Source organism: Pseudophryne corroboree, chromosome 2 (assembly GCF_028390025.1).
Source record: "Pseudophryne corroboree isolate aPseCor3 chromosome 2, aPseCor3.hap2, whole genome shotgun sequence".
NCBI lineage: Eukaryota > Metazoa > Chordata > Amphibia > Anura > Myobatrachidae > Pseudophryne > Pseudophryne corroboree.
Genome location: NC_086445.1, coordinates 463,810,174 through 463,837,585, shown reverse-complemented (window position 1 = coordinate 463,837,585; position 27,412 = coordinate 463,810,174). Strand labels below are relative to the sequence as shown.

At 48.0% G+C, this 27,412-nt stretch overlaps 1 protein-coding gene and 1 pseudogene across 1 annotated transcript in view; one reads left to right on the top strand and one right to left on the bottom strand.

Moving 5' to 3' along the window:
• The window catches only part of CCT6A (chaperonin containing TCP1 subunit 6A), a 233,355-nt gene that overhangs the window by 159,365 nt on the left and 46,578 nt on the right, over window positions 1-27,412 (bottom strand). The window lies entirely within an intron of this gene.
• Window positions 11,979-12,097, top strand: LOC135052608 (5S ribosomal RNA; annotated as a pseudogene).

Below are 27,412 nucleotides of genomic sequence, written 5' to 3'. Positions count from 1 at the left end.
TGAGCCTCAGTAACAGACGGCTCATAACAATAACCCTTTAGTTAAGCAATAACTATATACATGTATTGCAGAGAGTCCGCACTTGGGACGGGCGCCCAGCATCCACTACGGACTACGAGAAATAGAATTACCGGTGAGTAAATTCTTATTTTCTCTGACGTCCTAGTGGATGCTGGGAACTCCGTAAGGACCATGGGGATTATACCAAAGCTCCCAAACGGGCGGGAGAGTGCGGATGACTCTGCAGCACCGAATGAGCAAAGGCAAGGTCCTCCTCAGCCAGGGTATCAAACTTGTAGAACTTAGCAAATGTGTTTGAACCCGACCAAGTAGCAGCTCGGCAAAGCTGTAAAGCCGAGACCCCTCGGGCAGCCGCCCAAGAAGAGCCCACCTTCCTTGTGGAATGGGCTTTTACTGATTTAGGATGCGGCAATCCTGCCGCAGAATGAGCTTGCTGAATCGTGTTACAGATCCAGCGCGCAATAGTTTGCTTTGAAGCAGGAGCACCCAGCTTGTTGGGCGCATGCAGGATAAACGGCGAGTCAGTTTTCCTGACTCCAGCCGTCCTGGCTACATAGATTTTCAAAGCCCTGACTACATCTAGTAACTTAGAGTCCTCCAAGTCCCTAGTAGCCGCAGGCACCACAATAGGTTTGTTCAAATGAAACGCTGATACCACCTTAGGGAGAAATTGGGGACGAGTCCTCAATTCTGCCCTGTCCATATGGAAGATCAGATAAGGGCTTTTACACGACAAAGCCGCCAATTCGGACACACGCCTAGCCGAAGCTAAGGCCAATAGCATGACCACTTTCCACGTGAGATATTTTAGCTCCACAGTCTTAAGTGGCTCAAACCAGTGGGATTTCAGGAAATCCAACACAACGTTAAGATCCCAAGGTGCCACTGGAGGCACAAAAGGGGGATGAATATGCAGCACTAGCTTAACAAACGTCTGAACTTCAGGCAGTACAGCCAGTTCTTTTTGAAAGAAAATAGATAGGGCCGAAATCTGGACCTTTATGGATCCTAATTTTAAGCCCATAGTCACTCCTGACTGTAGGAAGTGCAGGAATCGACCCAGCTGGAATTCCTCTGTAGGGGCCTTTCTGGCCTCACACCAAGCAACATATTTTCGCCATATACGGTGATAATGTTGTGCCGTCACATCTTTCCTAACCTTTATCAGCGTAGGAATCACTTCATCTGGAATGCCCTTTTCCGTTAGGATCCGGCGTTCAACCGCCATGCCGTCAAACGCAGCCGCGGTAAGTCTTGGAACAGACAGGGCCCCTGTTGCAACAGGTCCTGTCTGAGAGGCAGAGGCCATGGGTCCTCAGATCATTTCTTGTAGTTCTGGGTACCAAGGTCTTCTTGGCCAATCCGGAACTATGAGTACAGTTCTTACTCCTCTCTTTCTTACTATCCTCAGTACCTTGGGTATGAGAGAAAGAGGAGGGAACACATAAACCGACTGGTACACCCACGGTGTCACTAGTGCGTCCACAGCTATCGCCTGAAGGTCCCTTGACCTGGCGCAATATTTTTTTAGCTTTTTGTTGAGGCGGGACGCCATCGTGTCCACCTGTGGCCGTTCCCAACGGTTTACAATCTGCTTGAAGACTTCTGGATGAAGTCCCCACTCTCCCGGGTGGAGGTCGTGCCTGCTGAGGAAGTCTGCTTCCCAGTTGTCCACTCCCGGAATGAACACTGCTGACAGTGCTAGCACGTTATTTTCCGCCCATCGGAGAATCCTTGTGGCTTCTGCCATCGCCATCCTGCTGCTTGTGCCGCCCTGTCGGTTTACATGGGTGACCGCCGTGATGTTGTCTGACTGAATCAGCACTGGTTGGTTTTGAAGCAGGGGCTCTGCTTGACTCAGGGCGTTGTAAATGTCCCTTAGTTCCAGTATATTTATGTGTAGTGAAGTCTCCTGACTTGACCACTGTCCTTGGAAGTTCCTTCCCTGAGACTGCCCCCCCATCCTCGGAGGCTTGCGTCCGTGGTCACCAGGACCCAGTCCTGTATGCCGAATCTGCGGCCCTCGAGAAGATGAGCACTCTGCAGCCACCACAGCAGAGACACCCTGGCCCTTGGGGACAGGGTGATCAACCGATGCATCTGAAGATGCGATCCGGACCATTTGTCTAACAGATCCCACTGAAAGATCCTTGCATGGAACCTGCCGAAGGGAATTGCTTCGTAAGAAGCCACCATCTTTCCCAGGACTCACGTGCAGTGATGCACCGACACCTGTTTTGGTTTCAGGAGGTCCCTGACCAGAGATGACAATTCCTGGGCCTTCTCCACCGGGAGAAACACCTTCTTCTGTTCTGTGTCCAGAATCATGCCCAGGAAGAGCAGACGCGTCGCAGGAATCAGCTGCGACTTTGGGATATTCAGAATCCAGCCGTGCTGTTGCAACACTTCCCGAGAAAGTGCTACGCTGACTAACAACTGCTCTCTGGACCTCGCCTTTATAAGGAGATCGTCCAAGTACGGGATAATTATAACTCCCTTCTTCCGAAGGAGTATCATCATTTCGGCCATTACCTTGGTAAAAACTCTCGGTGCCGTGGACAGACCAAACGGCAACGTCTGGAATTGGTAATGACAATCCTGTACCACAAACCTGAGGTACTCCTGGTGAGGTGGGTAAACGGGGACATGCAAGCAAGCATCCTTGATGTCCAGCGACACCATAAAATCCCCCTCTTCCAGGCTTGCAATAACCGCCCTGAGCGATTCCATTTTGAACTTGAACTTCCTTATATAAGTGTTCAAGGATTTTAAAATAAGATTTTACTCACCGGTAAATCTATTTCTCGTAGTCCGTAGTGGATGCTGGGGACTCCGTAAGGACCATGGGGGAATAGCGGCTCCGCAGGAGACTGGGCACAGCTAAGAAAGAATTAGGACTACCTGGTGTGCACTGGCTCCTCCCACTATGACCCTCCTCCAGACTTCAGTAAGGATACTGTGCCCGGAAGAGCCGACACAATAAGTAAAGGATTTTGAATCCCGGGTAAGACTCATACCAGCCACACCGTATAACTCGTGACATTATACCCAGTTAACAGTATGAACATAACAGAGCCTCTCAACAGATGGCTCAACCTTAACCCTTTTAGTTAACAATAACTATATACAAGTATTGCAGACAGTCCGCACTTGGGACGGGCGCCCAGCATCCACTACGGACTACGAGAAATAGATTTACCGGTGAGTAAAATCTTATTTTCTCTAACGTCCTAGTGGATGCTGGGGACTCCGTAAGGACCATGGGGATTATACCAAAGCTCCCAAACGGGCGGGAGAGTGCGGATGACTCTGCAGCACCGAATGAGAGAACTCAAGGTCCTCCTCAGCCAGGGTATCAAATTTGTAGAATTTTGCAAACGTGTTTGCCCCTGACCAAGTAGCAGCTCGGCAAAGTTGTAAAGCCGAGACCCCTCGGGCAGCCGCCCAAGAAGAGCCCACTTTCCTCGTGGAATGGGCTTTTACAGATTTAGGCTGCGGCAGGCCAGCCACAGAATGCGTAAGCTGAATTGTGCTACAAATCCAGCGAGCAATAGTCTGCTTTGAAGCAGGAGCACCCATCTTGTTTGGTGCATACAGGATAAACAGCGAGTCAGTCTTCCTGACTCCAGCCGTCCTGGAAACATAAATTTTCAATGCCCTGACTACGTCCAGTAACTTGGAGTCCTCCAAGTCCCTAGTAGCCGCAGGCACCACGATAGGTTGGTTCAAGTGAAAAGCTGATACCACCTTAGGAAGAAACTGGGGACTAGTCCTCAATTCTGCCCTATCCATATGGAAAATCCAATAGGGGCTTTTGCATGTCAAAGCCGCCAATTTTGCCACCCGCCTTGCCGAAGCCAAGGCCAAAAGCATGACCACTTTCCACGTGAGATATTTTAAATCCACGGTTTTGAGTGGCTCAAACCAATGTGACTTTAGGAAACCCAACACCACGTTGAGGTCCCCCGGTGCCACTAGAGGCACAAAAGGATGCTGAACATGCAGCACTCCTTTGACAAATGTCTGAACTTCAGGCAGTGAAGCCAGTTCCATTTTGGAAGAAAATCGATAGAGCCGAAATCTGGACCTTAATGGAACCCAATTGTAGGCCCATAGTCACCTCTGACTGTAGGAAGTGCAGAAATCGACCTAGCTGAAATTTCTCCTTTGGGGCCTTCCTGGCCTCACAGTACGCAACATATTTCTGCCATATGCGGTGATAATGGTTAGCGTTCACTTCTTTCCTAGCTTTAAATAGCGTAGGGATAACTTCCTCCGGAATGCCCTTTTCCTTCAGGATCCAGCGTTCAACCGCCATGCCGTCAACGCAGCCGCGGTACGTCTTGAAACAGACAGGCCCCCTGCTGCAGCAGGTCCTGTCTGAGCGGCAGAGGCCATAGGTCCTCTGAGATCATTTCTTGGAGTTCTGGTTACCAAGCTCTTCTTGGCCAACCCGGAACAATGAGTATATTTCTTACTCCTCTCCTTATTATTCTCATTACCCTGGGTAAGAGAGGCAGAGAAGGGAACACATACACCGACTGGTACACCCACGGTGTTACCAGAGCGTCCACAGCTATCGCCTGAGGGTCCTTGACCTGGCGCAATATCTTTGTAACTTTTAGTTGAGGCGGGATGCCATCATGTCCACCTGTGGCCTTTCCCAACGGTGTACAATCATTTGGAAGACTTCTGGATGAAGCCCCCACTCTCCCGGGTGGAGGTCGTGTCTTCTGAGAAAGTCTGCTTCTCCGTTGTCCACTCCGGGAATGAACACTGCTGACAGTGCCAACACATGATTTTCCGCCCATCGGAGAATCCTTGTGGCTTCTGCCATCGCCATCCTGCTTCTTGTACTGCCCTGTCGTGTACATGAGCGACCGCCGTGATGTTGTCTGACTGGATCAGCACCGGCCGGTGTTGAAGCAGGGGTCTAGCCTGACTTAGGGCATTGTAAATGGCCCTTAGTTCCAGAATATTTATGTGTAGGGAAGTCTCCTGACTTTTCCATAGCCTTGGAAGTTTCTTCCCTGTGTGACTGCCCCCCAGCCTCGAAGGCGGGCATCTGTGGTCACCAGGACCCAGTCCTGTATGCCGAATCTGCGGCCCCCTAGAAGATGAGCACTCTGCAGCCACCACAACAACGACACCCTGGCCCTTGGAGACAGGGTTATCCGCCGATGCATCTGAAGATGCGACCCGGACCACATGTCCAACAGATCCCACTGGAAAATCCCTGAATGGGACCTGGCGAATGGAATTTCTTCGTAAGAAGCTACCATCCTTCCCAGGGCTCGCGTGCATTGATGCACCGACACCTGTATACGTATTAGGAGGTCTCTGTCTAGAGACGACAACTCCTTGGACTTCTCCTCCGGGAGAAACCCTTTTTATCCTGTTCTGTGTCCAGAACCATACTCCGGAACAGTAGACGCGTCGTAGGAACCAGCTGCGACTTTGGAATATTCAGAATTCAGCCGTGCTGTTGTAGCACTTCCCGAGATAGTGCTACTCCGCCGAACAACTGCTCCCTGGACCTCGCCTTTATAAGGAGATCGTCCAAGTACGGGATAATTATTTCGGCCATTACCTTGGTAAATACCTCGGTGCCGGGAACAGACCAACAGCAACGTCTGGAATTGGTAATGACAATCCTGTACCACAATTTTGAGGTACTCCTGGTGAAAAGGGTAAATAGGGACATGCAGGTAAGCATCCTTGATGTCCAGTGATACCCTCCAGGCTTGCAATAATCGCCCTGAGCGATTCCATTTCGAACTTGAACCTTCGTATATAAGTGTTCAAGGCTTTCAATTTTAGAATGGGTCTCACCGAACCGTCTGGTTTCGGTACCACAACATTTTGGAATAGTAACCCCGGCCTTGTTGAAGGAGGGGTACCTAGATTTCACCTGCTGGAAGTGCAGCTTGTGAATTGCCGCCAGTACTACCTTTCTCCGAGGGCAGCAGGCAAGGCTGAGGTGAGGTAACGGCGAGGGGGAGTCACCTCGAACTCCAGCCTGTATCCCTGTGATACTATTTGCAGAACCTAGGGATCCACCTGTGGGCAAACCCACTGGTCCCTGAAGTTCCCGAGACGCGCCCCTACCGCACCTGTCTCCATGTGCCTTTTATAGGCAGCATCACCTGTCCACTGCCGGGTTTCTAATACCCTCCTGGCAGAATGGACATTGCATTAATTCTGGATGCCAGCCGGCAAATATCCCTCTGTGCATCCTTTATATATAAGACAACATCTTTAATATGCTCTATGTTAGCAAACTATTATCCCTGTCTTAGAGTATTAATATTATCTGACTGGGTATCAGACCACGCTGCAGCAGCACTAATTTATGCTGAGGCAATTGCAGGTCTCAGTATATAACCTGAGTGTGTATATACAGACTTCAGGATAGCCTCCTGCTTTTTATCAGCAGGCTCCTTCAAGGTGGCCGTATCCTAAGACGGCAGTGCCACCTTTTTTGACAAACGTGTGAGCGCCTTATCCACCCTAAGGGATATCTCCCAACGTGACCTATCCTCTGGCGGGAAAGGGTACGCCATCAGTAACTTTTTAGAAATTACCAGTTTCTTATCGGGGGAACCCACGCTACTTTACACACTTCATTCATTCATCTGATGGGGGAACAAAACACTGGCTGCTTTTTCTCCCCAAAAATAAAACCCCTTTTATGTGGTACTTGGGTTCATGTCAGAAATGCGTAACACATTTTTTATTGCCGAGATCATGTAACGGATGTTCCTAGTGGATTGTTTATATGTCTCAATCTCGTCGACACTGGAGTCAGACTCCGTGTCGACATCTGTGTATGCCATCTGAGGTAACGGGCGCTTTTTTGAGCCCCTGATGGCCTTTGAGACGCCTGGGCAGGCGCGGGCTGAGAAGCCGGATGTCCCACAGCTGTTTTACGTCATCCAGCCTTGTAAGGAGTTGATATTGTCGTTTAATACCTTCCACCTATCCATCCACTCTGGTGTCGGCCCCACAGGGGACGACATCCCATTTATCGGCCTCTGCTCCACCTCCACGTAACCTTCCTCATCCCACATGTCGACACAGCCGTACCGACACAGCACACACACAGGGAATGCTCTGACTGAGGACAGGACCCCACAAAGTCCTTTGGGAAAACAGAGAGAGAGTATGCCAGCACACACCAGAGCGCTATATAATGCAGGGATTAACACTATAACGGAGTGATTTTTCCCCCAATAGCTGCTTGTATAAACAATATTGCACCTAAATTTAGTGCCCCCCCTCTCTTTTTAACCCTTTGAGCCTGAAAACTACAGGGGAGAGCCTGGGGAGCTGTCTTCCAGCTGCACTGTGAATAGAAAATGGCGCCAGTGTGTTGAGGGAGATAGCTCCGTCCCTTTTTCGCGGACTTTTCTCCCGCTTTTTTATGGATTCTGGCAGGGGTATTTATCACATATATAGCCTCTGGGGCTATATATTGTGATATATTTGCCAGCCAAGGTGTATTTATTGCTTCTCAGGGCGCCCCCCCCTCAGCGCCCTGCACCCTCAGTGACCGGAGTGTGAAGTGTGTATGAGGAGCAATGGCGCACAGCTGCAGTACTGTGCGCTACCTTGGTGAAGACTGATGTCTTCTGCCGCCGATTTTCCGGATTTCTTCTTGCTTCTGGCTCTGTAAGGGGGCCGGCGGCGCGGCTCCGGGACCGAACACCAATGGCCGGTTCCATGCAGTCGATCCCTCTGGAGCTAATGGTGTCCAGTAGCCTAAGAAGCCCAAGCTACCACCAGTTAGGTAGGTTCGCTTCTTCTCCCCTTAGTCCCTCGCTGCAGTGAGTCTGTTGCCAGCAGATCTCACTGTAAAATAAAAAACCTAACATATACTTTCTTTCTAGGAGCTCAGGAGAGCCCCTAGTGTGCATCCAGCTCGGCCGGGCACAGGATTCTAACTGAAGTCTGGAGGAGGGTCATAGTGGGAGGAGCCAGTGCACACCAGATAGTCCTAATTCTTTCTTAGCTGTGCCCAGCCTCCTGCGGAGCCGCTATTCCCCCATGGTCCTTACGGAGTCCCCAGCATCCACTAGGACGTTAGAGAAATTTAGAATGGGCCTCACCGAACCGTCTGGTTTCGGTACCACAAACATTGTGGAATAGTAACCCCGTCCCTGTTGAAGGAGGGGAACCTTGATTATCACCTGCTGGAGGTACAGCTTGTGAATTGCCGCCAATACTACCTCCCTTTCCCTGGGAGCAGCTGGTAAGGCTGATTTGAGGTAACGGCGAGGGGGAGTCACCTCGAATTCCAGCTTGTATACTTGAGATACAATTTGTACAGCCCAGAGATCCACTTGTGAGCGAACCCACTGGTTGCTGAAGTTTCGGAGACGCGCCCCCACCGCACCTGGCTCTGCCTGTGGAGCCCCAGCATCATGCGGTGGACTTAGAGGAAGCGGGGGAGGACTTTTGTTCCTGGGAACTGGCTGCCTGGTGCAGCTTCTTTCCTCTACCCCTGCCTCTGGGCAGAAAGGATGCGCCTCTGATCCGCTTGCCTTTCTGAGGCCGAAAGGACTGTACATGATAATACGGTGCTTTCTTAGGCTGTGAGGGAACCTGAGGTAAAAATGTTGACTTCCCGGCTGTTGCCGTGGATACGAGGTCCGAGAGACCGTCCCCAAACAATTCCTCACCCTTATAAGGCAACACCTCCATGTGTCTTTTGGAATCAGCATCACCTGTCCACTGCAGAGTCCATAATACTCTCCTGGCAGAAATGGACATCGCATTAATTCTAAATGCCAGCAGGCAAATGTCCCTCTGTGCATCCCGCATATATAAGACGACGTCTTTTATATGTTCTATGGTTAGCAAAATAGTATCCCTGTCGAGGGAATCAATTTTGTCTGACAGGGAATCAGACCATGCGGCTGCAGCACTACACATCCATGCTGAAGCAATAGCAGGTCTCAGTATAGTACCTGAGTGTGTATACACAGACTTCAGGATAGCTTCCTGCTTTCTATCCGCAGGCTCCTTTAAGGCGGCCGTATCCTGAGACGGCAGTGCCACCTTTTCTGATAAACGTGTGAGCGCCTTGTCCACCCTAGGGGATGTTTTCCAACGTAACCTGTCCGTTGGCGGGAAAGGGTACGCCATCAGTAACCTCTTAGAAATCACTAGTTTCTTATCAGGGGAACTCCACGCTTCCTCACACAATTCATTTAATTCATCAGATGGGGGAAAAGTCACTGGCTGCTTTTTCTCCCCAAACATAATACCCTTCTTGGTAGTAACTGGGTTAATATCAGAAATGTGCAATACATTTTTCATTGCAGTAATCATGCATCGGATGGCTTTTGTAGACTGTGCATTTGTCTCATCTTCATCTACACTGGAGTCAGACTCCGTGTCGACATCTGTGTCTACCATCTGAGCTAGCGGGCGTTTATGAGCCCCTGATGGCCTCTGAGACGCCTGGGCAGGCGCGGGCTGAGATCCCGGCTGTCCCAAGGCTGCTGCGTCATCGATCCTTTTATGTAAGGAGTTGACACTGTTGGTTAAAACCTTCCACATATCCATCCAATCCGGTGTCGGCCCCGTCGGGGGCGACACCACACTTATCTGCCCTTGCTCCGCCTCCACGTAACCCTCCTCATCAAACATGTCGACACAGCCGTACCGACACACCGCACACACACAGGGAATGCTCTGACTGAGGACAGGACCCCACAAAGTCCTTTGGGGAGACAGAGAGAGAGTATGCCAGCACACACCACAGCGCTATATAACACAGGGATTTACACTAAAAAGTGTGATTTTTCCCAATAGCTGCTTATTATCACAATTGCGCCTAAATTTATGTGCCCCCCCTCTCTTTTTTACCCTTGTTGTAATGGATACTGCAGGGGAGAGCCTGGGGAGCGTCCTTCCAGCGGAGCTGTGAAGAGAAAATGGCGCTGGTGTGCTGAGGAAGAAGGCCCCGCCCCCTCAGCGGCAGGCTTCTCCCGCATTTTGTATAATATTAATGGCGGGGTTTTTTGCACATATACAGTTTTATAAACTGTATTATGTGCATTTTGTGCCAAAAGGTAATCTAATTGCTGCCCAGGGCGCCCCCCCCAGCGCCCTGCACCCAACAGTGACCGGAGTGTGTGGTGTGCTGTGGGAGCAATGGCGCACAGCTGCAGTGCGCTACCTTAATGAAGACAGGAGTCTTCAGCCGCCGATTTCGTCGCTTCTTCTGTCTTCTGGCTCTGCAAGGGGGACGGCGGCGCGGCTCCGGGAACGGACGATCGAGGTCGGGCCCTGTGTTCGATCCCTCTGGAGCTAATGGTGTCCAGTAGCCTTAGAAGCACAAGCTAGCTGCAAGCAGGTAGGTTTGCTTCTCTCCCCTCAGTCCCTCGTAGCAGTGAGTCTGTTGCCAGCAGATCTCACTGAAAATAAAAAACCTAACATACTTTCTTTCTAGCAAGCTCAGGAGAGCCCACTAGGAGCACCCAGCTCTGGCCGGGCACAGATTCTAACTGAGGTCTGGAGGAGGGGCATAGAGGGAGGAGCCAGTGCACACCAGATAGTACCTAATCTTTTCTTTAGAGTGCCCAGTCTCCTGCGGAGCCCGTCTATTCCCCATGGTCCTTACGGAGTTCCCAGCATCCACTAGGACGTCAGAGAAAATGGATTTTAGCACTATCCCAGCAGTTCCTCATTATGATCATTATTTATTTATACCCCTACTTATTTTATAATTCTCCAAGCGCTTTTTACAACTCTTAAACTAAAGTTCATAAATGACATGTATTTATACTAACAACACTTCTAACTTAATTTAATTTCCTCCCTGAACATCCCCTGCACATGATTGTATAAACAAAGCAGGAGACTGTTCACATTAGGACGTTAGTCCCAGCTGGTCCGCCTCCACACACACCTCTGTGTCTGGTAGGCTGGTCCTCAGCTTAAGTAAGGCGGTTGTGAGCCCTGGGAGCAGGCGATCAAGCTCCCAGAGCGAAACGTACGTCACTTCCAGTCCCGGTGTCCGAACTTCCGGTCGCTCGGACCGCGGACATCGGCTCCACAGCTCCAAGTTCAGCACACCCTCTCCCTGGCTGGAAACCTCTACCCACAACTGCGGGACACTTCAGGCCTCACACTGTCCACCAATGCATGCAGGCATTAAGGTTTGAGCCGCACACCCAGTGAGGCATTTTTTTCAACTTCCACCAGTGGGGACTCCTATCTAGGCACAGCCTAACTATTCCTCCACCTTGTCCAAACAATTCAGGGGCACAGTGGGAGGTAGCACTCATCCTTTATGTAGATCAATTAACAGCATTAGCTGTGAATATTTGAGGTGCCTAGTTCAAGGGTGTCTGTTCTCCCCTTTCTTTCCATTTTTCTTTATATTATGATACTCAGTGCAACAAACACTATATGCTTATTTGGAAAAACGGCCTCCCCCTATGCAATCTGAATGTCTAGTATTTATATGATGTGATATCTAGCCATAGGAACATTCAGCATATGTATAACATTGTTGTTTTTTTTGTTTATTGCACATATCCAATTCAGGGGATCAATCCCTGTTGGATTATCATATTTATATGATTGTTTTTTTCTTATTCAGCATCACAACCATTAGAACATGATGGTGATAGTGATTTGCATATCCAACAAACATGGCCTTTCCCTATGGAATCTAAATCTCTAGTTGTTTGATATGCAGTCACAGGAACATTCAGTATATGCTTTAAGAATACATATTTTTTGTTCTTTGCATAAATGCGATATAACAATAGGAATTTCATATGGGGGCAACAAACACCCATTAGAATACAGTGTGGTTTTTCATTGCACAGAATCATTTATATTCCATTCAGGGGATTAATCCCTGTCAGACTATCATATCCATAAAATTTGCCTGGAGTAACCGCACACTAGAATTGATTGCACATGCTGGATATTTACTCACCTACGGTCAAACCGCACTCAGTATGCCCAACCTCGTCTGATCTTGGAAGCCATACACTGCAGGGCCTGGTCAGTACCCGGTTGGGAGACCACCAGGGAATACTAGGTACCGTAGGTATTTTACGCTCACATCATTTGAGTCTCTCCAGTTCTCTGTGCAGTCCCAGGCATTGAATTTTCACCAATATTTAATTCTGATATTCTGACATGGGATAGCTGAACCCAATGGAGCAGGTTTACTCCCACAAAGATTATTTCAATTTAAAATTAAAGTAATTTTTGGATCATTAAGGGAGTAAACATATTTTCGCCTTTCTAATTTTTATCGCCCAAAATTTATAGCAATTATCTATATTTGCCTTCTCCCTTTTATCAAGTAGATCTCAATAAAAGTTAAGTATTAATATACTCATATTTTCATAATTCATCACTTACTTATATTTTTTCTAAGTGTGCCCTGGAAAAGGCACATAGCTGCTTTTGTCTTTTGCTCTCTTAAGACCACATTTTCCATATAGTTTACTGAACTATTTTCCGGGAATAACACCAACCCATTGCTGAATTTATTTGTGTAGTAAGCATAATGTTGGTTTAACAAATTACTAAATTAATATAAACATTACTAATACAGGTTGAGTATCCCTTATCCAAAATGCTTGGGACCAGAAGTATTTTGGATATCAGATTTTTCCGTATTTTGGAATAATTGCATACCATAATGAGATATCATGGGGATGGGACCCAGGTCTAAGCGCAGAATGCATTTATGTTTCATATACACCTTATACACACAGCCTGAAGGTCATTTAATACAATATTTTTACTAACTTTGTGTATTAAACAAAGTTTGGTTACATTGAGCCATCAGAAAACAAAGGTTTCACTATCTCACTCAAAAAATTCCGCAGTTCGGAATATTTGGATATGGGATACTCAACCTGTACCATATTCTGTGCAGATTTACCAATTTGTTAGAGGAAAAGGCCACTGATCTTCTGTGAGCATCTCCTGCAATTCCGGGTACCAGACCCTTCGTGGCCAATCTGGAACAATGAGAATTGTCAGAAATCCTCCTTTTCTTATTATTCTCAACACCTTTGGGATGAGAGGAAGAGGAAGAAAAACATATACTGAGTGGAACACCCACGGTGTCACTAGTGCGTCCACCGCTACTGCCTGAGGGTCTCTTGACCTGGCGCAATACCTTTGCAGTTTTTTTGTTTAGGCGAGACGCCATCATGTCTATCTGGGGCAGGCCCCACTGGCTTGCAATCTGTGTGAAGACTTCCTGATGAAGTCCCCACTCTCCCGGATGCAGGTCGTGCCTGCTGAGGAAGTCTGCTTCCCAGTTGTCCACTCCCGGAATGAACACTGCTGATAGGGCGCTTACATGGTTTTCCGCCCAGCGTAGAATCTTTGTGGCTTCCACCATTGCCACTCTGCTCTTTGTGCCGCCCTGGCGGTTTACATAAGCTACTGCGGTGATGTAGTCTCACTGGATCAGAACTGGTAAGTCGCGAAACAAAGTCTCCGCTTGACGAAGGGCGTTGAATATGGCCCTTAGCTCCAGGACGTTGATGTGAAGACAAGTCTCCTGACTTGACCAAAGACACTGGAAGTTCCTTCCTTGTGTGACTGCACCCCAACCTCGGAGGCTCGTGTCCGTGGTCACCAGGACCCAGTCATGAATGCCGAATCTGCGGCCCTCTAGAAGGTGAGCACTTTGCAGCCACCACAGGAGAGACACCATGGCCCTGGGGGACAGGGTGATCAACCGATGCATTTATAGATGCGACCCGGACCATTTGTCCAGTAGGTCCCATTGGAAGGTCCTCGCATGGAACCTGCCGAATGGAATGGCCTCGTAAGATGCCACCATCTTTCCCAGGACTCGCGTGCAGTGATGCACTGACACCTGTTTTGGTTTCAATAGGTTCCTGACCAAAGTCACGAGTTCTTGAGCCTTTTCTATCCGCAGATACACCCTTTTCTGGTCCGTATCCAGAATCATGCCCAAGAAGGGTAGACGAGTCGTAGGAACCAGCTGCGACTTCGGGATATTGAGAATCCAGCCCTGTTGCTGTAACACCTTCAGTGAAAGTGACACGCTGTTCAGTAATTGTTCTCTTGATCTCGCTTTTATGAGGAGATTGTCCAAGTACGGGATAATTGTGACACCTTGCTTGCGCAGGAGCACCATCATTTCCGCCATTACCTTGGTGAAAATTCTCGGGGACGTGGAAAGCCCAAATGGCAACATCTGAAATTGGTAATGACAATCCTCTACCGCAAATCTCAGGTACGCCTGATGAGGTGGATATATGGGAACATGAAGGTATGCATCCTTTATGTCCAAAGATACCATAAAATCTCCCCCTTCCAGGCTGGCGATGACCACCCTGAGCGATTCCATCTTGAATTTGAACCTTTTCAAGTATAGGTTCAGGGATTTTAAATTTAAAATGGGTCTGACCGAACCGTCCGGTTTCGGGACCACAAACAGGGTTGAGTAATATCCCCTGCCCTGTTGAAGCGGGGGAACCTTGACCACCACCTGTTGAAGATACAATTTGTCGATTGCATTTAACACTATCTCCCGTTCTTGAGGAGACGTTGGCAGAGCAGATTTGAAAACCCGGCGAGGAGGCACCTCTTCGAATTCCAGTTTGTAACCGAGGGAAACAATTTCTATTGCCCAGGGATCCACCTGTGAGTGGGCCCAGATGTGGCTGAAAATTCGAAGATGTGCCCCCAATGGGGCGGACTCCCTTAGTGGAGCCCCAGCGTCATGCGGTGGATTTTGCAGAGGCCGGGGAGGACTTCTGTTCCTGGGAACTAGCTGTGTTGTGCAGCTTTTTCCCTCTGCCCTTACCTCGGCAAGAAAGGACGATCCACGGCCTTTGTTTCTATTTGATCAAAAGGACTGCATTTGATAATGCGGTGCTTTTTTAGGTTGTGAGGGAATATACGGTAAAAAATTAGATTTGCCTGCCGTAGCAGTGGAGACCAGGTCCGAGAGATCTTCCCCAAACAATTCCTCACCCTTGTTAGGTAAAACCTCCATATGCCTTTTTGAGTCGGCATCACCTGTCCATTGTCTGGTCCAAAGGACTCTTCTAGCCGAGATCGACATAGCGTTAATTCTCGAACCCAATAGACCAATGTCTTCGTGCATCTCTCATATATAAGACAGCATCTGTTATATGTCCCAGGGTCAATAGGATGGTATCCTTATCCAGGGTATCAATTTCCGCTGATATGGTATCTGTCCATGCTGCTACAGCACTACACACCCAGGCCGACGCAATAGCCGGTCTGAGTAAGGTACCTGAATGTGTATAAATGGACTTCAGGGTAACCTCCTGCTTGCGATCAGCAGGATCCCTGAGGGTAGCCGTATCTTGGGAAGGCAGCGCTACCTTTTTGGATAAGCGTGTCAAAGCTTTTTGTCCACCCTAGGGGATGATTCCCACCGTATCCTGTCCGTTGGCGGGAAAGGATACGCCATAAGAATCCTTTTGGGAATCTGCAGTTTCTTGTCTGGAGATTCCCAAGCTTTTTCACATAACTCGTTCAGCTCATGTGAGGGGGGAAAGTTTATCTCAGTTTTCTTTCCCTTATACACGTGTACCCACGTGTCAGGAACAGGGGGTTCCTCTGTGATATGCAAAACATCTTTGATTGCAATAATCATATCGAATACATTTAGCCACCTTTGGCTGTAATTTTGCATCATCATATTCGACACTGGAGTCAGAATCCGTGTCGGTATCCATGTCAACTATTTGGGATACTGGGCGCTTTTTGGCCCCCCGAAGGTCCCTGCGACATAGGTACAGGCATGGGTTGACTCCCTAACTGTTCCCTAGCTTCAGCTTTATCCAATCTTTTGTGTAATAAATTTACATTGGCACTTAAAACATTCCACATATCCATCCAGTCAGGTGTCGGCGCAGTCGACGTTGACACCACATTCATTTGCTCCTCCTCCTCCCTCGAAAAGCCTTCTACCTCAGACATGTAGACACACACGTACCGACACACCACATACTCAGGGAACCCTCTTATCTGAGGACAGTTCCCCCACAAGGCCCTTAGGAGAGACAGAGAGGGAGAGAGAGTATGCCAGCACACACCCAGCACTAATAACCCAGGACAAAAATAAGCATTTACTCACCGATAATTCTATTTCTCGTAGTCCGTAGTGGATGCTGGGGACTCCGTAAGAACCATGGGGGATAGCGGCTCCGCAGGAGACTGGGCACAAAAGTAAAGCTTTAGAACTACCTGGTGTGCACTGGCTCCTCCCCCTATGACCCTCCTCCAAGCCTCAGTTAGGATACTGTGCCCGGACGAGCGTACACAATAAGGAAGGATTTTGAATCCCGGGTAAGACTCATACCAGCCACACCAATCACACCGTACAACTCGTGATCTAAACCCAGTTAACAGCATGATAACAGAGGAGCCTCTAGAAAAGATGGCTCACTACAGCAACAACCCGATTTTTTGGTAACAATAACTATGTACCAGTATTGCAGACAATCCGCACTTGGGATGGGCGCCCAGCATCCACTACGGACTACGAGAAATAGAATTATCGGTAAGTAAATTCTTATTTTCTCTAACGTCCTAAGTGGATGCTGGGGACTCCATAAGGACCATGGGGATTATACCAAAGCTCCCAAACGGGCGGGAGAGTGCGGATGACTCTGCAGCACCAAATGAGAGAACTCCAGGTCCTCCTCAGCCAGGGTATCAATTTTGTAGAATTTTACAAACGTATTTGCTCCTGACCAAGTAGCTGCTCGGCAAAGTTGTAAAGCCGAGACCCCTCGGGCAGCCGCCCAAGATGAGCCCATCTTCCTTGTGGAGTGGGCATTTACAGATTTTTGGCTGTGGCAGGCCTGCCACAGAATGTGCAAGCTGAATTGTACTACAAATCCAACGAGCAAGAGTCTGCTTAGAAGCAGGAGCACCCAGCTTGTTGGGTGCATACAGGATAAACAGAGAGTCAGATTTTCTGACTCCAGCCGTCCTGGAAACATATTTTCAGGGCCCTGACAACGTCTAGCAACTTGGAGTCCTCCAAGTCCCTAGTAGCCGCAGGCACCACAATAGGTTGGTTCAGGTGAAACGCTGAAACCACCTTAGGGAGAAACTGAGGACGAGTCCTCAATTCCGCCCTGTCCGAATGGAAAATCAGATAAGGGCTTTTACAGGATAAAGCCGCCAATTCGGACACGCGCCTGGCCCAGGCCAGGGCCAACAGCATGACCACTTTCCATGTGAGATATTTTAACTCCACAGATTTAAGTGGTTCAAACCAGTGTGACTTTTGGAACCCAAAAACTACATTGAGATCCCAAGGTGCCACTGGAGGCACAAAAGGAGGCTGTATATGCAGTACCCCTTTTACAACGTCTGAACTTCAGGGACTGAAGCTAGTTCTTTTTGGAAGAAAATTGACAGGGCCGAAATTTGAACCTTAATGGACCCCAATTTCAGGCCCATAGACACTCCTGTTTGCAGGAAATGTAGGAATCGACCCAGTTGAATTTCCTCCGTCGGGCCTTACTGGCCTCGCACCACGCAACATATTTTCGCCAAATGCGGTAATGTTTTGCGGTTACATCCTTCCTGGCTTTGATCAGGATAGGGATGACTTCATCCGGAATGCCTTTTTTCCTTCAGGATCCGGCGTTCAACCGCCATGCCGTCAAACGCGGTAAGTCTTGAAACAGACAGGGTCCTTGCTGGAGCAGGTCCCTTCTTAGAGGTAGAGGCCACGGATCCTCCGTGAGCATCTCTTGAAGTTCCGGTTACCAAGTCCTTCTTGGACAATCCGGAGCCACGAATATAGTGCTTACTCCTCTCCATCTTATCAATCTCAGTACCTTGGGTATGAGAGGCAGATGAGGGAACACATACACTGACTGGTACACCCACGGTGTTACCAGAGCGTCTACAGCTATTGCCTGAGGGTCCCTTGACCTGGCGCAATACCTGTCGAGTTTTTCCCAACGGTTTATAATCATGTGGAAGACTTCTGGGTGAAGTCCCCACTCTCCCGGGTGGAGGTCGTGTCTGCTGAGGAAGTCTGCTTCCCAGTTGTCCACTCCCGGAATTGCTGACAGTGCTATCACATGATTTTCCGCCCAGCGAAGAATCCTTGCAGCTTCTGCCATTGCCCTCCTGCTTCTTGTGCCACCCTGTCTGTTTACGTGGGTGACTGCCGTGATGTTGTCCGACTGGATCAACACCGGCTGACCTTGAAGCAGAGGTCTTGCTAAGCTTAGAGCATTGTAAATGGCCCTTAGCTTCAGGATATTTATGTGAAGTGATGTCTCCAGGCTTGACCATAAGCCATGGAAATTCCTTCCCTGTGTGACTGCTCCCCATCCTCGCAGGCTGGCATCCGTGGTCACCAGGACCCAGTCCGGAATGCCGAATCTGCGGCCCTCTAGAAGATCAGCACTCTGCAACCAACACAGGAGGGACACCCTTGTTCTTGGTGACAGGGTTATCCGCTGATGCATCTGAAGATGCGACCCGGACCATTTGTCCAGCAGGTCCCACTGGAAAGTTCTTGCGTGGAATCTGCCGAATGGGATTGCTTCGTAGGAAGCCACCATTTTACCCAGAACCCTTGTGCATTGATGCACTGAGACTTGGCTCGGTTTTAGGAGGTTCCTGACTAGCTCGGATAACTCCCTGGCTTTCTCCTCCGGGAGAAACACCTTTTTCTGGACTGTGTCCAGGATCATCCCTAGGAACAGAAGACGAGTCGTCGGAACCAGCTGCGATTTTGGAATATTGAGAATCCAATCGTGCTGCCGCAACACTACCTGAGATAGTACTACACCGACCTCCAACTGTTCCCTGGATCTTACCCTTATCAGGGAATCGTCCAAGTAAGGGATAATTTAAATTTCCTTCCTCCGAAGGAATATCATCATTTCGGCCATTACCTTGGTAAAGACCCGGGGTGCCGTGGACCATCCATACGGCAGCGTCTGAACTGATAGTGACAGTTCTGTACCATAAACCTGAGGTACCCTTGGTGAGAAGGGTAAATTTGGACATGAAGGTAAGCATCCTTGATGTCCCGAGACATCATGTAGTCCCCTTCTTCCAGGTTCGCAATCACTGCTCTGAGTGACTCAATCTTGAATTTGAACCTCTGTATGTAAGTGTTCAAAGATTTTAGATTTAGAATCGGTCTCACCGAGCCGTCCGGCTTCGGTACCACAACAGTGTGGAATAATACCCCGTTCCCTGTTGCAGGAGGGGTACCTTGATTATCACCTGCTGGGAATACAGCTTCTGAATGGCTTCCAAAACTGTCTCCCTGTCAGAAGGAGACATCGGTAAAGCCGACTTTAGGAAACGGTGAGGGGGAGACGTCTCGAATTCCAATTTGTACCCCTGAGATATCACCTGAAGGATCCAGGGGTCTACTTGCGAGTGAGCCCACTGCGCGCTGAAATTCATTGAGACGGGCCCCCCACCGTGCCCGATTCTGCTTGTAGAGCCCCAGCGTCATACTGAGGGCTTGGCAGAGGGTTTCTGTTCCTGGGAACTGGCTGATTTCTGCAGCCTTTTTCCTCTCCCTCTGTCACGGGGCAGAAATGAGGAACCTTTTGCCCGCTTGTCCACGAAAAGACTGCGCCTGATAATACAGCGTCTTCTCATGTTGAGAGGCGACCTGGGGTACAAACGTGGATTTCCCAGCTGTTGCCGTGGCCACCAGGTCTGAAAGACCGACCCCAAATAACTCCTCCCCTTAATAAGGCAATACTTTCAAATGCCGTTTGAAATCCGCATCACCTGACCACTGTCGTGTCCATAACCCTCTACTGGTAGAAATGGACAACGCACTTAGACTTGATGCCAGTCGGCAAATATTCCGCTGTGCATCACGCATATATAGAAAAGCATCTTTTAAATGCTCTATAGGCAAAAATAAAGGGATTTTTGTTTACTTACCGTAAAATCTCTTTCTCTGATTCCATCTGGGGGACGCTGCGCACTTACTAATGGGTTAGAGTGTGTGGGATGGGAGTTTGGCACAGAACCTATAGAAAACTAACTCCTCCCCCCTCTAACCCCTCCCATCTCCAGCCTAACAGCAGATTACCTCAGTTAACGTTTAGCAAAGCCGGAGGAGATAGAACAGAATGTATCCAATAAACCAGACAAAAAAATACGGGAGGGATCGCAGCGTCCCCCAGATGGAATCAGAGAAAGAGATTTTACGGTAAGTAAACAAAAATCCCTTTTTCTCTTTCATCCATCTGGGGGACGCTGCGCACTTACTAATGGGATTTCCCCAAGCAAGCTGATTAGAGGAGGGAGACACAGACTGCATAGCAGTCTGCAAAATCTGACGCCCAACAGAGGCAGTCTCCAAACCAAAGGTAAATGGTAGAACTTCGTGAAGGTATGCACGGACGACTAGGTCGCCGCTCTACACAGCTGTTCGAGAGATACACCACCGCGAACAGCCCAAGAGGCTCCAATAGCTCTAGTCGAGTGAGCCCTTAAGAAAACCGGAAAAGGCAACGCCTAAGAAACATACGCCTGCCGAATAGCAGAAGTAACCCAGCGCGCCACCGTGTTCTTAGAGGCTGGCCAGCCACTCTTGGGCACAACAGACAAAACCCAACAAGGTAATACGAAAGGCATGAACGACAACCAATAAGGCCGTGTCGACCTGCCCCGGACGAGACCGGGACGACACAGGAAGCACAAAAGGCTGAAGAGGAAAAAACAAATATAACTTGTGGTTTGTTTGTAGTTAAAACCACCATGACTGCATAAACAAAAGGCAAGAGGTGTAATAGACTAAGGACTCCAGCTCAGTGACTGTTACAAATGTACAAAACGACGATGTGTTCTGGACACTGCAATTGGTTAGTGAGCCGGAAACGTAGCAGGGCTTGATGACACTGTTCTCCACAATCACGCCAGCACAGTCAGACGAATCAAAATCCCGGTGATGTTGCAAAGGTTGAATATGGAGAGCCGGCCGAAAAGGCACCCTGTAAGGAGCCCTGGCCTGAAGCATTGCAGAGTAGAGTCAACAGTCAAATCTAGAGCAGATTAGGAAGACCGAAAGAGTCACCGGTCAAATGTGGTGAAGTACTCACTAGATTTTGCCAGAGGCAGAATAAATATGCCAGATGAAAAATTATAAGGAACGGACACGACTTCCACGATTGCCACAAGCGGATCCCCAGAGTGATCACATTACCAAGGAAGCCCTGAGGTCTATGAAGGCTAGTCACAGAGATACACCAAAATCCAGGAATACTCGTTGATCTTACATACTTCAAGGTAAGACTAGCCTGACGACCCAGGAAGGCCACTTCCCAGATGCCTATTTTGTAACTGGAGATGACCGATATTGTCGGAACCCAAATTTTCGCCCTCTGCATATGTTAGATACTGTTCCGATGGCTCTCCAGCTTTGCATGCAACAGCACAAGTTGATATAGTCTACAGTGGAAAAAACCTTGTAGATTACATTGAGCTGGAGTCAAGGTGTTGTGGATCGCCCATAGACCGGAAGTGACATCACTACCTTGGACTTTAGTGTCATTGAAAACGCCAGAGTTGAAACCAAAGACCGTAACGTCTGAGCCTTTTGACTGTGGTTATGACCCTCTATGTCGATACAGAATGAAGTCCTATAGATCAGATTTTGATCGTGTAGTCCACGAAAACATAGACCAATGAAAATATTTTTGTACTTGAAATGAGAGACCGAACTGTGGTTTACGTAAACTCAATCCTGGGAGTAATAACATTGTGTAAAGTCACCACTGTCCTGCAGAGAAATGGTATGCCGCGGAGTACTGACCCCCGTGGAAACTGCAGAAGAGTCTATTCTGGTCAGGAAATCCTCGACTCCGCCAAAGTTCGAGATACCTGGGATCGAAAAGAAGACCCCTGAATATCATCCTCTGCGAAGGAAGAAATGTATGACTAAGCGTGCATGAGACAGATCTCTTTTTGCAACAACTGACCCAAGAAGTCAGCGATGGGAAAATAGCATAAAAAAAAAAAAAAAAAAAATCCCCAAGACCCTGATGATGGGAAAAGGATTGTACTGAATACTCCTGTGGTGCATAACGAACACACTGCAATGATTAGAGCCTGTCTCTTGGATGAAACTTAAACAAGAGGGGCACTAAAGAATCCTGCTTGGTACGTTTTCTCCAAGATTCAGAATATATGTCCGTGATACAAATTCAGGACATCCAACGTACCAGTGGACTCTGAAAAAGTTGCCCCCCCCCCCCCACTGGGAACCAGACTGCCCGACTCCGTGATCCCTGTAGAGGACACATCAGAAGTCCGTGTTCTAGGCGGACAAATGCCTCCCAAAAGAATACATATTCCCCTGACATATATGTTAAAACACACATTTCTCAGCTATTATACTGAGGATGAGAACCCACGACCTGTTATACTGTAGGCATACACCTTACCAATAGAGATATTTGCTCTTGCCTGCAAAGTACGCTTTAATCTGGAAGCAGAATTTCACAATTTGCAACCAAAATGAATATAAGGGTGTCATAGCCAGGGAAAAGATGTAACAGAGTAGACAGGGAATAGAGCTTCAGAGACCAAATATGTCAAAGGATAATTTGAAAAGGATCAGCTGACACAAGAATGGACAACTTGCATTATGCAATCTGCCACCGGTTTAAAGATTCATGCATTAGCCAGGAGAGGGCGTAGGAATATTCCTGTCAGAATGAATTCACATACAGTACGTTAGTAAAGACAGTCGTCCTAGGCTTTCCCCTGATGGATGCGTGCACTAATTATTAGTGGAACCTTCATCAGGTTAGTGTCTTCATCAACAAAAGGATAAAGAAATATTGTCTCTAATAATGAGACACCAAAATCGAACCGACAACAGTGTGTACTGGAGACAGACATTTCCCTGGAAATATAAACCTTTGCATCAGGTGTGGAGTCAGACTTCCATCAACATTCTCGTGGAGGAAGAGGTGGAAACCAAGAAATTCAGTAGATTATTTCATATTCCTATCCTGAAGGATCCTCCCTGACAGGATTTCTCTCACCATTTTCGTTAGACGAAGCCTCAACACGTGGGCAGAATCAGGAACGAAAAATAGGGAGGCGCAGGACTCCGCCAGTTGGCGGTATACCCTGAGGACGCAATGATCCTACCGAAGAAAGTCATGTTAGACAGATACCAGGCAGTGTAAAACTAAACCTTCCTCAGAAGCGACCCTAACTATTGAGCTTATAACCACTTGGACATAAGGATTTGCCTCTGAAGTAACTAAGTTATATTGTCTGTCAGGCACAAGGCTCACTGCACAGTATGAGCTGATTAAGGAGCGGTGAACTGTGTTCAGCCATTTGGCAAATCATAAGTACCTAGGGTACAAGAAACAGAACTAGTCTGTCTTGTGTGACATAGTTCCACATTTTATGTTACATATCATTAACATTTTTAACCAAGACTAGTGATTAAGTAGTAAACAGAGTACCAAACCCATTACACTGTTATAGTTGAAGGAAAGGTAGACTCTGACAACATCGGTATTTGTGGCTTAGTCCTGGAACCCCAATAAAAACCCTGCAAGCACAGGGATATACATATATACATACATGCATACATCCTCACACAGTTCGTGCATATATCGAACTGGAAGGAGGCAGGTTCAGGGACAAAACATAAGGAACATTTTCTTTCCCCTTTTTTTTTTTTTTTTTTTTTTTAAGTAGTGAATAAGTGGAATAGTCTCCCAACAGAGGTGGTAGAGGTTAAGACTGTAGATCAAATTTAAACCTGCTTGGAATATGCATAGATTTTTATGTAAACAAACTCCTGGCCTCAGTGCCATGAGGGAGCAATGCCAACCACTACACCATCTGTATTACTCTGGATTGGGGCGTCTCTGGCCCACGGAGACATAGAATGATTCCTGTAACCTCCCGGCTGCTCCTCAACTTTTGTCCCGGAGCATTGTGTACCTGGGTCCATGCTACCATTTAGGAAGACTGGAGTCACACTGGGAGCATGTAATTAATGTATACGGGAATCAAATTATACAGTATTAGGCCACAAGGCTATTGGAGCTTCTGTGTAGTAAACTAATGAACCTGCTGTTCCTTTAAGAGATTTACTGACCATGGAATAGTCACAACCCAAGCACAGTATGCCTTACTACTGCTCCTCTTGACTCTGTGTGCTGTGGTCCAGAGCTCTATAGATTGAGGTATAGCCCTTTTATAAACATAATGTCTATATTAGTTAACATATAATCCCCACCTGTGTAATAAACAGGGTGAGATAATAAGATTTTACTTACCGATAAATCTATTTCTCGTAGTCCGTAGTGGATGCTGGGGACTCCGTCAGGACCATGGGGAATAGCGGGCTCCGCAGGAGACAGGGCACATCTAAAAAGCCTTTTAGGTCACATGGTGTGTACTGGCTCCTCCCCCTATGACCCTCCTCCAAGCCTCAGTTAGGTACTGTGCCCGGACGAGCGTACACAATAAGGAAGGATCTTGAATCCCGGGTAAGACTCATACCAGCCACACCAATCACACCGTACAACTTGTGATCTGAACCCAGTTAACAGTATGATAACAAAACGAAGTAGCCTCTAAAAAGATGGCTCACAACAATAGTAATAACCCGATTTTTGTAACAATAACTATGTACAAACATTGCAGACAATCCGCACTTGGGATGGGCGCCCAGCATCCACTACGGACTACAAGAAATAGATTTATCGGTAAGTAAAATCTTATTTTCTCTAACGTCCTAGTGGATGCTGGGGACTCCGTCAGGACCATGGGGATTATACCAAAGCTCCCAAACGGGCGGGAGAGTGCGGATGACTCTGCAGCACCGAATGAGAGAACTCCAGGTCCTCCTTAGCCAGAGTATCAAATTTGTAAAATTTTACAAACGTGTTCTCCCCTGACCACGTAGCTGCTCGGCAAAGTTGTAATGCCGAGACCCCTCGGGCAGCCGCCCAGGATGAGCCCACTTTCCTTGTGGAGTGGGCCTTTACAGATTTAGGCTGTGGCAGGCCTGCCACAGAATGTGCAAGTTGGATTGTGCTACATATCCAACGTGCAATCGTCTGTTTAGACGCAGGAGCACCCATCTTGTTGGGTGCATACAATATAAACAACGAGTCAGATTTTCTGACTCCAGCTGTCCTTGAAATATATATTTTCAATGCTCTGACAACGTCCAGTAACTTGGAGTCCTCCAAGTCGCTAGTCGCCGCAGGCACCACAATAGGCTGGTTCAAGTGAAAAGCCGAAACCACCTTAGGGAGAAATTGAGGACGTGTCCGCAATTCTGTCCTGTCCGAATGGAAAATCAGATATGGGCTTTTGTACGACAAAGCCGCCAATTCTGAAACTCTCCTGGCTGAAGCCAGGGCCAATAGCATCGTTACCTTCCATGTAAGGTATTTTAAATCTACCGATTTTAAAGGCTCAAACCAATGAGATTTGAGAAAATTTAGAACCACGTTCAAATCCCACGGTGCCACTGGAGGCACTATTGGGGGTTGTATATGTAGTACACCTTTTACAAAAGTCTGTACTTCAGGCACTGACGCCAATTCTTTCTGGAAGAAAATTGATAAGGCCGAAATTTGAACTTTAATGGACCCCAATTTTAGGTCCATAGACAATCCTGCTTGCAGGAAATGTAAGAATCGACCCAATTGAAATTCTTCCGTTGGAGCCTTCTTGGCCTCACACCACGCAACATATTTTCTCCAAATACGGTGATAATGTTGTGCGGTCACATCTTTCCTGGCTTTAATTAAAGTCGGAATAACTTCCTCAGGAATGCCCTTTTCTTTTAGAATCCGGCGTTCAACCGCCATGCCGTCAAACGCAGTCGCGGTAAGTCTTGGAACATACAAGGTCCCTGTTGAAGCAGGTCCCTTCTTAGAGGTAGAGGTCACGGATCCTCCGTGAGCATCTCTTGAAGTTCTGGATACCAAGTTCTTCTTGGCCAGTCCGGAGCTACCAGTATTGTTCTTACTCCTCTTTTCCGTATAATTCTCAGTACCTTTGGTATGAGAGGCAGAGGAGGGAACACATATACTGACTGGTACACCCATGGTGTTACCAGAGCGTCCACAGCTATTGCCTGTGGGTCTCTTGACCTGGCGCAATACCTGTCCAACTTTTTGTTGAGGCGAGACGCCATCATGTCCACCTTTGGTTTTTCCCAACGGTTCACCATCATGTTGAAAACTTCTGGATGAAGTCCCCACTCTCCCGGGTGAAGGTCGTGTCTGCTGAGGAAGTCTGCTTCCCAGTTGTCCACTCCCGGGATGAACACTGCTGACAGTGCTACGACATGATTCTCCGCCCAGCGCAGAATCCGTGCAGTTTCCGTCATTGCACTTCTGCTTCTCGTGCCGCCTTGTCGGTTGACGTGGGCGACTGCCGTGATGTTGTCGGACTGGATCAGCACCGGCTGATCCTGAAGCAGAGGTCTTGCTTGGCTTAGGGCATTGTATATCGCTCTTAGCTCCAGTATATTTATGTGAAGAGACTTTTCCAGGTTTGACCACACACCCTGGAAGTTTCTTCCCTTTGTGACTGCTCCCCAACCTCGTAGGCTGGCATCCGTAGTCACCAGGACCCAGTCCTGTATGGAATCTGCCGAAAGGAATCGCTTCGTACGAAGCCACCATTTTTCCCAGGACTCTCGTGCATTGATGTACTGACACAGTTCCTGGTTTTAGGAGGTTCCTGACAAGTTCGGATAGCTCCTTTGCCTTCTCCTCTGGGAGAAATACCTTTTTCTGAACCGTGTCCAGAATCATGCCCAAAAACAACAGATGTGTTGTCGGAGTCAATTGAGATTTTGGAAGATTTAGAATCCACCCATGTTGCCGAAGCACTACTTGTGATAGTGCCACACTGGCTTCCAGCTGTTCTCTGGACTTTGCCCTTATTAGGAGATCGTCCAAGTACGGGATAATTAATACGCCTTTTCTTCGTAGAAGAACCATCATTTCGGTCATTACCTTGGTAAAGACCCGAGGAGCCGTGGACAAACCAAACGGCAGCGTTTGAAACTGATAATGACAGTCTTGTATCACGAACCTGAGATACCCTTGGTGTGAAGGGTAAATTGGGACATGTAGATAAGCATCTTTTATGTCCAAGGACACCATGAAGTCCCCCTCTTCCAGGTTTGCTATCACTGCTCTGAGTGACTCCATCTTGAACTTGAATTTCTGTATATACAGGTTCAAGGATTTCAGATTTAGAATAGGTCTTACCGAACCGTCCGGTTTCGGTACCACAAATAGTGTGGAATAATACCCCTTTCCCTGTTGTAGGAGGGGTACCTTGACTATCACCTGCTGAGAATACAGCTTGTGAATGG